Source organism: Lissotriton helveticus, chromosome 7 (assembly GCF_964261635.1).
Source record: "Lissotriton helveticus chromosome 7, aLisHel1.1, whole genome shotgun sequence".
Taxonomy (NCBI): Eukaryota; Metazoa; Chordata; class Amphibia; order Caudata; family Salamandridae; genus Lissotriton; species Lissotriton helveticus.
The window spans coordinates 1,557,886,639-1,557,902,296 of NC_136068.1; positions in this window are offsets into that span (position 1 = coordinate 1,557,886,639).

Genomic DNA, 15,658 nt, shown 5'->3' on the forward strand with positions numbered 1-15,658 from the left:
CTTTGATGTACAGGACACCATCCCTCCACTCTATCCCAGACCTCCTCTAGAGTATTGAAATGCCACATTTTGCCATCACTGATGACCCGCAACTTGATGAAGCATCATGTATTTGATTTATTTATCAGATAGGGCTCATTTCACTGCTTTAAAACTCTGTTTCTGTCTCTGGACCTGCAAGGTGGTGTCTTGGAAGAAACTAATTGTAACATTTTTGATACATAGGTCACCATGGACACGTGCCACCTGCAGAATTGCCTCTCAGTCCCAATAGTTAAATATTCTGGCAATTATAATGCATAGCGGGGCACCAGGTTGTGGTTGAGGGCCCAACACTCTATGTGCTCGCTCTACTGAGAAGAATTAAGAAAGTATTTTCTGGTGGAGTATGCTAAGTATCAGATCTTCTAGGTACAGGTCCACACTAGGCACTTCAGTTCCTTCCAGTACCCCACCACCCTGATGTTATTATGCCTAGAACCGCCTTCCTGGTTGGCAGCTTTCGCTGTAAGTAGCACACTGTTTTTGGTGAGGTCCTGGACCTGTTCCTCCAAGCGCTTTGTTGTGGACTGGAGACTAATGACTTGAGATTTCACTGTCTTCACTTTGTATGAAATGTTCCTGACATCTAGTAGGTTCACATATGTCGTGACTGTATCTAGCTTGGTTTCCAATGTCCCTCTCAGCTCCTTTATTGCTCGTGTAGTGTAGGTTCTCCTTTGGTCTGTGTGGAGGCACCAGCACGTAGAGAGGAATCTCCCTGGGTGGACATCAGAACAGTGTACCTGTAGAGCTTATTGGCCTTGTGTGGGTTTTGCCCCATGATTTTTGACCATTGCCCTAACAAATCAAGAGACAGGCATTGTGTCTTGTTGCTTCCCCAGGGCTCTCCACTGATGTAGTGTCTACTGAGCAGAAACCTGTCTCAGTTTGGGGTCCCCAAGAAATCCAAGATGCCATCCTGCCCCTCTGTGGGATCCGCTTACCCCAAGAGGACCCGACCACACCAGCCGGCCACAAGTCCCGACAACACTCAGCCTGGCCAATCGATGTTCACCCTACCTAGCACATCGGGGGGAGGGCGGGTGGTGAGAGCCGTGCCCAAGTTATATAAGCCTTTAGAGCCCAGTTCGATCTGTTCTACCATCCACTTTACTGGTTGAAATCAATGGCCACTCACGAGGACTGTGTGTTACTTCAGTCCTTTGGGCGGCATCTCTAGTTGGTGGCATGGTCGGCATGGGTCGTCGATGTTCAGTCCTCCCTCCCGGGGGGAGTACCAGCAATCAGTAAGCCCATGTGGTTTAAGCCCCCAGGACTGCACACCGGGAACCACTAGACACCTCACCTCTCCGACTTCTGTGGGAACCTCGTCTCAATCGCCGACTCTGAAGATCCTCTCTTGTTCGTGTGTCCTGCTGAGAAGTAGCTCTGACTCTCCCCACAGCTGGAAGAGCAGGGGGACCAGAGAGGAAAAGGGTACAAGAGAGGGAATAGACCAGGTGGGAGGGGGGAGAAAAAGGCATCCACTCGCTGTTGGGGTCTACCACACTTCACAGACGAGGCCTTGGCAGTCACAACAGAGTGGCCCTTGCATCACCTCTGGTTGTTGGTGGCCCAGCTCTCCTCTGCTCCCCTCTGCGCTTCGATCAGTCCTTCCTCTTTACTCACTAGGCCTGATACCCATCTGTCTGCCGCACCTTGCACTCTGCACCTCACAGGAGTGTGGCAGCTCCTCCACGCAGCCTATGAGTTGTCGCCAGCCTCTCTATCTCAGTGGGGTTCTGGGGAGCTCTAATCGCAATCAATCGGTTGCCAAGAGCGCCTGCGACCACCGCTGCACCCCACACCAAAAGCGTAGCACAGATTCTAGCAGATGTTGAGAGATATTGTGTTTGGCTCACTCAGTGTGTGACCATCTTGCTTTGCGATTCGCCACACCCCCGGTAAAGTCGGATTTTAAGTCACAATTCTGAAAATGCTACATTTAGGACTTAATGGACACATTTTCATCTGAACGAAGCTGGTTCCTTTATCTGGCCGGCACTCCATTGAAGTTTGGGCAGAACTTCTGACTTGCACAGTCCTATTCAAAAAGATAAGTGCAGTTGGAGCTTTGTGGTTCTAAGAGTTATTTGTACATAACATTTGAAATTATATATCTCTGGTTCCACTGATTGGATTTTTGTTTTGTATTTCTGGTATCATTTTATTTATTAAAATATGCACTCATTTTCTAAATTGTCTTGGGATTTTTTTGTGTTGTGCTTTCACTTAATTAGTGTTTCTGTGCTGCATAAATAATGTATTAATTGCCTATAAGTTACGCCAGACAGCTTTGCGCTAAGCCATCAGAGGGTTAAGATCAGGTTAATATAATGACTTTTTGTGGTACATCCTGAGAAGGATTTTGGTTGTTTCCTGGGTGGGGCTTCCACCCCCTCAACCAATAACGCAATTCTTACAATGTACAACTAGCCTTTGACACTAGTGGTTAATTCTTGTGAAGTCATAAGAATGGCATTAGATTTTGCTCAAGGAAACATGACCTGCTCCTCAGTTTATATGGGTTACTGCCCATCAGCTGACAGGTACTAAATATAGGTATTGGAAGTCAACCACCAGCTCCCCCTAGAGGCCTGTATGAACAATTTCAGAAGGTGAAGTTGCAAACTGTTCCAGGTGTCCCAGGCAAGGCCTTGTTTTGCATGAAGTACATAGTAGTGTTTCTTTAAGTCTTGATGCACAGCTAATGACAAGAACAGTATTCTACTTTGTTGTACTTTAAAGATGCATCACTGTACAACTTTGCAAGGATTTTCTAAGTGTGCGAAAGATGAAAACAAGTATTTGTTGGCATAAAAAAATATTCGATTCTTAAATCTGGAGGTTTGGCATGATTACAACAGCCATGTTGACTGATGTGTATGCATAATATATACACTAGAAGCTGGAGCTGGGAATAGTTTCCGGATATGTTGCACATGAATGCATGATTCAGCTGCCAGACTCCACTTATGAGTGCTTGCTTGTAATTGCACCCAGGCTGGCACTCTGGTGATTTGCTTTCTGAAACGTTTAGAAAGTTTTTATTTTAATTTTATTTTTTTTAAAATCTTTTTATTGATTTTTTAAAGCAATAACATGGTGCACTTGTAGTCATACATAGGTCTCATTTGCCAACATTAATTGGTATATATGCAATTAGGCAGCTGTAGACATATTGACATGCTTTCACCACAGTAATCAGTACTGTCTTTGCTATGTGGGGGGGACAGTCCGCATACACATATGGAGAGCCTGTCGGCACAACATAATCATTAAAAAAAACTCTAAAATGCGTACACAGTATCAAATTGGACAGTGGGGTGGCCTATACGAGGATGGCAAAAATCATAGACATAATAATTCGCAACCAACCATGTACTAAGAGTCTGCCTCTCATTTCTACAATCAGAGAAAAAAAAATATCACAACATGGATTATGCATGTGAGCAGCCATATTTTCTGACGCAGTGGAAACAACACCGTCACTCCCCTGGGAACCAGTTTGGGTGTGGGAGAGCAAATAGGAATGCAATGGGGCCCATATATCTCTAGTTCTGGAGGTTACAGGTAGCAATTCCCCATAAGTCGTGAGCTGCTCTTGACAATAGATTAAGTCATCAACCCATACCTTGAACTTAGGTGCCGTTCCTCTGCCCTAGCTGCATGCCACTCTTCTCTTTGCTAGCAACAGTGCCAATGCCACAAATCTGCGGTGTGCCGCTTGTATCGGCTCGGTGTATCCCAGCAGTGCAGGTGTTGTGATGGCTCAATATGGGTATCTATAATTTCAGAGAGTGCTGTAAAAACTTGCGACCAGTACAACTGTACTGCCGCACATCCCCACGCAAGATGTAAAACATCCGCCACATGTGCTTGACAGCAATCACATGTGTCTGTATCCCTTAATTTGTACCTGTGCAAACGAGCAGGAGTTTAGTACAGTCTGTGAAGGAATTTGTAGTGAATTAATCTGAGCCTGCTACTGGCCGATACCCGCTCCGTCTGCTGGGAACAGAATTCCCACAGCCTATCCGTCAGGTCTATACCCAGCTCCTCATTCCATTTATTCCTAGCTGGTGCAACCACCTCATTTCCTTGTTCATGAATCGTCCTATAAATGACGTGTGGGTTTTGCGTTCTGGAGCACCAGCTGAAGTGGTGCAAGGATTCGGGGCTTCGCAGGGAAGTCCGGGGTAATTGAGCGAAACCCCTGTCGGAGGCGAATATACAAAAAGGTGTCGAGTGGCGACTGCGGAATGCCCTGAAATATATGTGCCAGAGTTTGAAACCTCCCCTCATGGTACAAGTCTCCCCATGTCTTAATCTTTGTGCGTTCTAAAAATTTGTGAAAGAGAACCTCTTGTAAGAGGGGTAATTATGGATGGTATGCCAGCGGCAAGAGTGGAGAGTAAAGCTGGGGTACATCCTGTCGCTTACTTATGTGTGCCCAAGCCGCAACCGCGCAGGTCACCGTTGTTGGTGTCTCAGCTCTGCTAGGGGAAGGCGTGTACAGCACACCATCTATAGGAACCGGTAGTGCAAGCCAGTGTTCCACCGCTACTTGCGCCATATATCGCGGCTGGTGTATCTAATAATAGGCATAATGCGCTTGCGCACTGTAATAATATAATTCAAAGTTGGAAATGCCAAACCCTCCTTGGGAGTGCGGCCTAGTGAGGACATTCCACTGGAGTCTCTGGCTCTTCTCCCCCCCCATACCAACCGTATTAGTTCGGATCGCAGCTGTTTAAAGAAATAAGCCCCTGGATGATACGGGATATTTAGAAAGAGGTATAGTAGTTGGGGTAATATTACCATTTTAATCAGAGACCCACATCCCGCCATGGGTAGGGGAAGTGTAATCCATCGTGAGACATTATCTGTAATGCGGACCAGCATAGTCCCGTAATTAAGACTCATGAGGTCATCCCTAATGCGTGTAATATGCATATCAATGTATTTTAGTTCATCCTCACACCACGCCAGTGGATAATCCAGTGGAAATCGACAAGTCGCCTCAGTAAGAGGGAATACGCAGGACTTACTCCAGTTTATCTGCACACCCGAGAGTCTACGAAAGACTATGAACTCCCGAAGGACTGGGTTCAAATTCTGCTGGGGATCTCGGACATAGAGCGTAATATCATCAGCGTAAAGAGATTCTAATATTGTCTCAGATTACACTGCAGTGCACTGTCTTTATGGTGTTGCATTAGTTTTGCTGCAAGCGGTTCAATTGCTATCGTGAAAAGTAAAGACGACAGGGGGCAGCCCTGCCTCGTGCTTCTCGTGACTGAAAAGGTCTGGGAGATCCTACCATTAATGGTCACCCTCGCCACTGGTGCACAATATAACAGTCTAAAACCAAGAAAGGAAGATTGGAGGGAACCCCATGCGCGTCTTCACTCCGAACACGAAGTCCAATTCGATCGAATCGAAGGCCTTCGTGGCATCTAAAAATATCGGTGCCAACGCGAGTTCCTTAGACACATTATTTAGGACTGTGAAAAAGGTTATCAGGTTGTGGGACGTTGCTCTCCCCGGTACAAAGCCCGACTGGTCGGGTAGGATCAAGGCCTCCATAAGTAGATTGATTTGCGTGGCTATGAGTTTAGCAAGGATTTTTACATCACAATTAAGTAGCGAGAGGGGTCTGTAGGAATCACAGTGCTGTGCCGGCTTCCCTGGTTTTAGAAGGGAAGTGATAAGGGCCTCTCTCATGGAGGGAGGGAGATGTCCCATGTCCAACGCGTCCTCATATACCTCCCGCAAGATGGGGGCCTTCAAATCTATGTATGTTTTATAAAATTCTACGGGTATGCCATCCGTCCCAGTGGCCTTACCGGACTGCATATGCATGATTGCTTCCCGCACTTCATCAAATTCAAACAGAGCACTCAAAAATTGTTGTTGTGCGTCGCTCAACCATCCCAAGGAAATATCTTCCAGGTAGGTATCCAGCTCTAACGCTCCCGCTCGTGTGGTTGTGTACAATTTAGTATAGTGCTCTGTAAAGGCATTCAACATATCAGCTGTGTCTCTGTACACCATCCCATCTGGGCCTGTCAATTGCAGTATCACATTGGAACCTCGGGCGTGTCTAATTGTTTCAGCCAGTGCCTTACCTGGCCTCTCACCCTCCCCGTAGCGGCGGGCCTTCCAGTATTTCCCCCGAAAGTGCAACTCTCTACGGGCCGCATCTGTGTACTCTGAGAGCTTCCCCCTGATTTGAGACTGAATGGTCTGTTCTGGCGAAAGAGCCAGCGACCTCTCCAAGGATTTGAGCTCGGTTTCAAGGGTCTGTAATGTGTGCATAATATCCTTTAGAACACCAGCCCTTTCGAAATACAATAGCCCCTCAAGGTGACCTTAAACGCCTCCCAAATAGTTTCCACCTTGGCAACTGAATCCTTATTTCAGGCAAAGAAATCTAAGATCTCTTCGCAAAGCTCCTCTTGGAACACAGTGTCTAGTAATATGGTAGGTTGCAATCTCAAACTAGGTCGTGCTGGGCCAAGATCTGCCGAAGATAGGGAGAGCTTTACTGGCGAGTGGTCTGAATATGTCTGGGCCAAATGTTGTACCTTAGATACCATAGGACATAATGTCGCTGACAGAAATATATAATTTAAGCGCGCCCAAGATGCCCTATGTGCAGTAAAGTGGGTACCCTCCAGATCGGAAGGATGCAAATGTCTCCAGGCATCTATCAGATTATATTCTGTAAGTGTGGTGTGTAACACATTATGTGCTCTAGTGTAATGATGGGGGGAAGGGTGCGACCTATCAACGGTCGAGTTACATGCCACGTTGAAGTCACCGCCCCATATAATGTGTTTGGACCCTATGTCTATAATAGCAGCCCACAGGTCCGTATAGAACTGCGGGTCATCTGTATTCGGACGCAGCATGCCAACGTGACAGAGTCATGTCCCAGTCGTCCCCAGGCCAGACAATATCTCCCTTGTGTATCGCAGCGTGTACCAGCTAGAGTGAATGGAGTGCGTCTCTTGATAAGGATAGCAGTGCCCCTCGCATAGGACGAAAAGGAGGAGAATACCCTGTGTTCTGCCCATTTACAAGCAAATGTATTAGTATGCTGTGGGTTGATGTGCGTTTCTTGCAGAAATGCCACACTGACCTGATTTCTGTCCAGGTAGGCCAACACTTGGCGCCTCTTGCATGGGTCTCCCAACCCCCTAACATTCCACGTAACAAAATTCAAGTCAGCTCCATACTCAGAAGACATAGGTCGCAAGTTTACCATTCCCGTAATACACCAGGTGATAGTCACTGCCAGCCCTGGCACATGCCACAGATATAGCGTCAGCGTCCTTACAGCGTAGGCGCCATCCCCACCACAACATAAATCCACAGCAGCCCATGAAGACAAAACAATCATTGTGCATGACATCTACGTGTACTCTACATCCAGCAAACAGAACCAGACTCCCAACATATGCTTGAAGACTAAGATTCAGCGACATATATCTCCCTATTCATATCTGTGGCCAAATCTTTTCTGGTCCCCTCCCCCACCACCCCATCCCACCCTTCAACCAAAACAACTCACACCCAGTTCCCCCCGGTCCTCCCTTCTCCCACTGAAGCAACCCAATCTTGCTGGAATTCTCTAACCTCCCTCCCTCCCCACACCCCAACAAAAACAGCGCCACCATCCAGGTGGCATAATCCAACATAGGGGGATACCCTTTGGGGGCAACACTAGTCAGCTACACAGCCACCCCACCTCCATAGGCCCAACTGGGACGTACCCCATGGGCACATATCGGGGGGGAGTGGGACCCGAATTACATTACCACTGGAACAACCGGTACAGTCCTGGACATCATGCCAAGTGATTATCTGTAGGTCTCTGCCGCACAACATGTCTCCCGTGGTCGATCATGAGTGCCCGGCCATTTCCGGCGAGCGTAGCTATGCTACTGTTCCTCCTCAGCTTCCTGTGCGTCATCTTGTTGCGCAGCCCCTCTTCCTCCACCACCGTGGTGAGTTCTCTTCACTGATCGAAGAAAGTCTTCAACATGTTGAGGATTTGTGAAGAAACGCTGCTTTCCCTGATGCGTTACTCTAAGTTTTGCAGCATACAGTAACGCATAGTGAATCTGCGCAGCACGGAGTTTTTTCTTTACTTCAATAAAATTGCGCCGCTCCTCCTGGACAATCGGGGTGAAGTTTGGGTAGATCGAGAATGAGACTCCATCGTAAGACAGGTTCTCTTTGTTCTTGCAGCGCGCAAGGCTACATCTTGGTCGCGATAATTTAGTAATCGCGCGATAATGGGCCTTGGTTGACTCCCAGGAGGCGGTCTCGGGCCGAGAGATCTGTGTGCTCTCTCCACAATAAATTGCGTGGAGAAGGCGTCCGAGCTGATTGCAGCTAATAGCATTTTCTTTACATAGTCCTCCATCCTCCCAGTGTTCGTGGACTCCGGCACAACAGTAACGCGAATATTATTGCGCCGACTGCGGGCTTCTAAATCTTCATTCTTCGCTGCAATCACTCGAAGGAGCTTGTCCATCCTGGCTAACTGCGTCGGGTGTCCAGCAGTGGTATCGTCATTTTCCGAGATGGGCCTCTCAGTGTCCTTAATGCGTTCTTCATGCACATCCAATTTGTGCGCTATGGCGTCCATCCTGAAGGACATCCGATCAACCTTATCCACCACAGTGGCGAACCCTTGCCGCATCTCCTGGAGTATCTGCTGCATGTCCATTTCCTTAGTGGGGGCACTGCTGCCTGGCATATCCGCCCTGCTCGCCTCGCTGTCCTCTAAATTAGGCCTGGTCGATTTTTTGGCCGTGTCAAAATTGAGTTTGGGCTGCCGAGTGACTGGTTTGCCCATAAAGCAGCCGACAGAGGAATCTCAGGGTATGCCGCTATTCACCAGTACGGGCCATCTACAGGATCTGCAGTGCCTTGTCGCCCGCTTGTATTTGTACTAGTGTTAATCAACCTCCGACTCCGATGAGCTGCAGAACCACCTGGTCTGAGAGTCCACGGGGTCACCCCTGCGTCCACAGCTGTCGAGGTACACCGTTCAACGCCAGCTTCCCAACACTAGCAGGATATCCGGCGTCCCATCAAGCATCACCAGCCATCCCCAGAAGTAAGAGAAATGACCAGGGAGGCCGCTATGCTCTTCACCGCTGCTGTGCCGTCCCAGATCTCTCATACGCTGTCATCAAAGCACGTAGAGCCCCAACCATGCCGCGTGCACACCAACAATTTCTAACGTGGGGGCCCAGCTCCTCGAAGATCACAAGGCGCCTCACCGGATCCGCCCGATATAGACCCAGTGCCAGGCCCGATCTGCCACAGTCAATCAGCACAGCAGGTCGCGGGGGGGGGCAAATTCCTCTCTCCTACTGTCCTTTCATTGCCCCAGCTACTGGCCGTGCAAAAAATCCAGTCCCGCTACCGTGGCAGGCAGGACACTACATCACTGCAGCCTGGCTAGGCCCTCCAAAATTGCGTGACTCCCCGGGCGCCGGTCCTAGCCCGTGTAGGAATCACACGCCACCTGATGTAGACACAGCGCCAGGCCTGGTCTGCCACAATCAATCAGCACAGCAGGTCACGGGGGGGGGGGCAATTCCTCTCTCCTTCCTTCCATTCAGTGCCCCAGCTTCTGGCCGTGCAAGAAATCCAGTTCCGCTACCGTGGCAGGCAGGACACTACATCAGTGCAGCCTGGCTAGGCCCTCCAAAATTGCGTGACTCCCCGGGCGCCGGTCCTGGCCCGTGCAGGAATTACACGCCGCGAACCTCCAGTGGGATGAGGCGCCCCACATCGCGTAAATCAGCAGTTGCAGTCCGGTCCGCTTCAAATGCCCGGGGTGTCCGTGAATCAGCAGGTTCGTGCCCAGCTCCTCTTCACAGGTGCGGCCCAGGGTCTCGTGGCAGCGCTATTAACAGGGAGTAACCCAATTGGAGTCAAAGGACCTGGGTATCAAGTATTATAGACGTTGATTTAACATATACAATGTAAACATTAATTAATTATTCATTTCACTTCAGATCACTATCCGATTAAATCCGTTATGGTAGATATCAATCAAAACAAAGAACACACATTAGCCCGAAATATTTGTTGATGCAAGAAAACCACACCTGAAACAAAAAACTGTGTCTCACCCAGTCCGGGAGACTGTACTATTTAATATACACTAAGAAAACCAGGATAGTAGACTTTTTCATACTGAAAAATCACAGTTATTTACACAAGGGGTTCATTGTCAAATGAAGTGCATAGATAAGAGTGATAGTAGGTGCTCGTGTATGAAAGCGACCAAAGAGGTCAGTGAGAAGATAAAAGTTAAAATACAATAAGGCTTTTTGGACAGAAACTAAGGTTCAATCCTTAGTGTAGAACATGGGTGAGCCTGCCCTTCACATTCGCAAAAAATTTAATTCTTTCTTGCTGGCACGTAATTGAAAGATCCTCCGTGTTCTGTTTGGCACAAGGGAGAGGGGCGTAGGAAGACCACAGGTACAGGCTCGGGGAAAATATGTCGACGTTTCGACCCAAAGATAAACAGGGTAGCTGATTTCCTTAGGGGCGGGTCTTCATCAGGACGAGGGGAGGGTAGGAACTTAATATGCACGAAAATAAAGTAACCCCAACGTGTGTGGGCACCCGTAACAACAAATTTTAACTTTTATCTTCTCACTGACCTCTTTGGTCGCTTTCATACACGAGCACCTACTATCACTCTTATCTATGCACGTCATTTGACAATGAACCCCTTGTGTAAATAACTGTGATTTTTTAGTTTGAAAAAGTCTACTATGCTGGTTTTCTTAGTGTATATTAAATAGTACAGTCTCCCGGACTGGGTGAGACACAGTTTTTTGTTTCAGGTGTGGTTTTCTTGCATCAACAAATATTTCGGGCTAATATGTGTTCTTTGTTTTGATTGATATCTACCATAACGGATTTAATCGGATGGTTGAATCAAGGTCTCGTGGCCGGCCGGGGTCTTTCCTGGATGTTGCCGCCGCGGGCGTCACTCCTCCAGGCTCTGGCGATATCACCGGTCAGATCTTCTCCGAGGTAGCGTTGACGGGCGCAGGGCCCGATCGGCCCAGGAATCACACCGATGCTTGTAGGCAGTGTGACCTACGCTGTGGCCCACATTTAGCCACTTATTTTATCGGTTGCCAAGGATAAATTAAGGATTTTATATCCGGGCAGCCGGAGCCTCACGCGAGTGCGGCCATTCAGCTTGTGTGCCCTCTAGCGCCCCCAACGTTTAGAAAGTTGGCATTTTCTTGTCCTAGTCATTTGGTGCCTGCTGTCTGTGTCTAGAGTCACATGACTGTGAATAACTTAACTGTTGGCATTTGAGTATTCCTCACAGACAGTGAGACACAGGGCGTCTAGGTGTTGGCAGGATGGGCCATCCTGCCAGGATTGGTTGGGCGGAGCTGTTGTTGACCAACTTACATTTCAAAAGGCTGCCTTCAGCAAACTCTAAAAGGAACTTGACACCAGCCTTTTGCCACCCTAGACTACTTGGAGCCTGGGCCAGGGAAGGAAGGACATTTGCCGAACTATATGGGGGATAGCCTAGAAGTTCTTTGACTTCAAATACTGGCACCAGTTATAAATATTGTACCCTCTGACCAACTCTGGAGTACACTCCTGGGTCCGTAGATTACAGAAGGAGGACTGCCTTGCAAGCATAGGACTGCCGTGCTGCTTGAGGCCTACTTTGTTCTCCAGCAAACTGTACTGTTTTGCTTCTTGAGGCACGCAGTGAATTCTGTGAAAGAAGATCGGACCCACTTCCTTCATTCCAAGCTAACCTGAGTGACTCTAATTGCCCATTGGCGGACTCCTGTTCTAAGCTACAGGGACACAACAAGCTTCAGAGGCCTCTCTGGAACTGCCCAAGTGACCTTCTACTACTGGACCTGCCTAACCTACAACTGGACCTTCCTGAGCCCAGTCGGTCTCTGCTAGCGTGACTGCCTAATGCCTAAAAGATGCCTCCACAGGTCTGGGCTCTTAGCTGGATTCAGAGTCTACTCCTCTTAAAGAGAGGGAGAAATCCTGAAACTTTGGTCTGTTTGAGACAGCAATAGTACGTGTTCATGTCAGACTCTACCATCTGCCAACACAAAGCTCTGCTGAACGCAAATCTTCACACTACAGTGACGGGCAGTGATGACAACCAATGACCAAGAACCCAAGAACTGCACCTCATGCTACAGCAACATTAGTCTATGGAGACCCCCAACGCAAAGCTCCCTTAATGACAGTCTATAACGTCTGTCCAGATCTTTGTAGTACAGTGATAACCACCATAATGCCAGACCTGCTCTTCGTGCTACAGCAATGACCATTTGCGGAGCCCTCACTGTGCCTCGCAGCTTCATCCATTCAGCTCAAGTTTATTAAGTGACTTTTGTGGTTCACCCTGACAGGGATTGTGATTGTTGCTTGCTAAGGGTCTTCACACCCCCTCTATAAAAAACAGTTTTCAACACTGATGATAAACAGATCTGCAGCAACTTACCATTTAGTTTCCAATTAAAGTGTGTAATAACTCTTTCTTGTCCCGTTTCATCATGATTGATTGCCGACTGCACAGCTTTGGCAGAGTCTCGGGTTGTCTCCTCTGGTTCATACACACATTGCTGATTAACATATGTTGATGACCAAACATAACTACTTGTATAGGGAGTCAAGTTGTGGAAAAGGGAGAATTCCTGATATCATTTTTTTAGCCAATAACATTAAGAAAAATACTTAAGACACTAATCTCACTTATGGTAATTTATTCAGATATACAAATATTCATAGTGCCCACACCGTCATTCGCTCCCGCCTGTTCACACACCACACAATCCCAACCCAAATGATACTCTGGACACGTGGTTATGGGAAAGAACTGTTGCAGGTTTATTTTCATACAGCACGTATGACGTTTAGGTGGGTCATCTTACAGGCGATCCAAAGCAGGCAGCCCCTCGCTGACCCGCATGCCTAAAGAGCCGTCTTGCACGGTGAGTTGATGCTCTGACGGTGCAGCACATTGCCATCCTCGTTATACTCCCGCCCCCCCTGTCAAGGCGGAGCGGTGTGGCACACCCCCGATCGGTTCAGGCCCCCCGACCGCCCGAAGGACTAACGGGGCGCCGTCGCGGTTTCCAGGAACCTCCTGCGGCTCCTGGTCATTGGCTCTGACACCCTTACTGTGCCCTGCAGAGGTACCCTTACTGTACCCTTCTGCCGCAGAGGTACCCTTACTGTACCCGTCTGCCTCCAGATCGCCCTGTACCTCCGCCTGCAACACAAAAAAGAAAATTACAACATTCTATCCACCGCCCGCCGCGCGAGCAGCTGGGTAAGGGTCAGGGAGGGAACAGCGCTTGGGCCGCGGGCGGGCAGGACAAAGAGGCCTGGCCGAGGGCGCGCTGGAATAAATGGGGGAGGGGTACGCCCTCCCAACAGGTGAGCCTGCCCCCACGCGACTCGTACTTCCCCGCGCACTGTGCCCGCGCCCCTAACTCGCACCGTGCCCACCGAACAAGCTTCGCGGCCCACGCGACACAACGGGCTCACTCTCCCCACTACCCCGAGCCCATGCTCATGCACATCAGCCCGCCGCACGATAGCGTGGCCACCACTCACCCCCCCGTGGTAATCACCACTGGGGCCCTGTGCTACCTGGTCATGCCCAGGGACGATGCCGGGGGGAGGCGAGACAGCAGCACATACCTGGATAACGACGGACGATGCACGACGACAACAGCGCTTGGGCCGCGGGCGGGCAGGACAAAGAGGCCTGGCCGAGGGCGCGCTGGAATAAATAGGGGAGGGGTACGCCCTCCCAACAGGTGAGCCCGCCCCCCTTGGCCAGCGTCCGGTGACCGCGGGGAGGGGCCAGGAGCCCGCTTCACCTTTCTCCGCCCACCCTACTCTTGCACAGGCTGGCACTGCGACTAGTGGCACTAACGCGCTGCCTTGCCCATGTTCCCCTGCGGGTCACGCAGTCAGCGGCATTACAAAGGGGAAAAGGTTAGTTAGTCATTCAAAGAGATTAGCATATTCAAATTGTAAGCAAAAGCATACACTGTCTCTAAGTGTCAAACACACTGCCATTAGTCTGTCTCGTTAAAAGTCTAAGCAAATCTCTCTGGCCAACCCTCAATGGCCTGCATCTGAAAGTAAAATGTATAACTACTGGCTGTTCCCCCAAAAGCACCTCTTTTATAGTTTTTTGACAAAGACAGCACACAATTTTCGAAGTTTGACAATTATGGAGATGTGCTGCACTGAAATGTTACATGCACAGCACCAATTACATTATTATTTTAAAATAACACACACTTGCATTGGCTAACAGTGCACATGATTTAATATGAATGCAAAACGCAAGAGAAAAACAATGAGCTGCCTTTACCCATAAATAACATCGACATATTAATGGATGCCCTGCTGAATGGCCCTGAAATTTTAGAAGATCAGAATGACCTTTCCCAGGAACGTTAATAAAAGATTATTTGGTAAATGCAAGCAAAGACCGTAGTTTTCTGCTGAATTAAAATGATATTCTCAAAGGACTCAAAACATGAACGTGCCAGCTCATGAACACAAATAAACTAGCAAACTTCTAAATTCTGCAGCCCAATTCAGCCTAGTTATGTCAAGTAAAGCTAGTCTAATTTAGGCACCATATTTTTAATATGAAAATCAGCTCACACACAGACTTCATGTGCCTTTTCCTGGTCACGCACAGTCCACCGCTCTGCCTTCAGGTGCATGGTATGTGGTGACAGTAGACAGTTGTAGGTGTTATGCGTATGTGTGACTGCACATTTGTTCAACCAATTGAGCTACTACTAATGAGGATTAAAAAAAGCTTGGCGCTTGGAGCTTGTTTGATGCAGTGTGCACTCTCTGTGCACTTGTAAGGACAGGAGTGCATGTAGTGAAGCTGTGCTTTGAGTCTCTAAAGATCATGCATATCAGTGTGAAGACAAGCACCATGTCCGTTAGTGCTGTTAAGTCTATGGAATGGTAACGGCCTGTGAAAACTGTCTCATGCCCTCCAACCTGCTGAGGACTTCCTTATGCTAAGCAACATTTCTCCGATTATCAATGGGCATGCTAACCTGCAGAGCGACAAGCAAAGTAGCGATAACCTCTTTTAACTCTACTTTCCTTACGCCTGCTTCAAGACTGACTTAGCCATGATATCCTATGTAAGGTGGATATCATGGCATAGTATGCCTTGCCCTATCATCAAGCTATCGCCAGATTTTGTGAGATTATCGCTGGATTTCCAGCGATAATCTCACATTTGGCAGTCAGCGCTGAAATGTTATCGCTTTTGAGATAGGCGTTGCTAATAGCACGCTATCTCAGTGATAAAATTCCACGTTACCCGGCGATAATTATCCTAGCGCTAAGTGAATTTAGCGATAATTATCGCCGGTCCTTGATGATATGCCCCTGAGTGTTTGTGCTGCAGCACCCCGGTGAGTGCTGTATCCGAGCTTACTCCTTTCACTCACAGCTCTCTCCACAGCATTACATCCGAATACCTGCATGGCCACCAGGAGTTGCCGCCCCCACC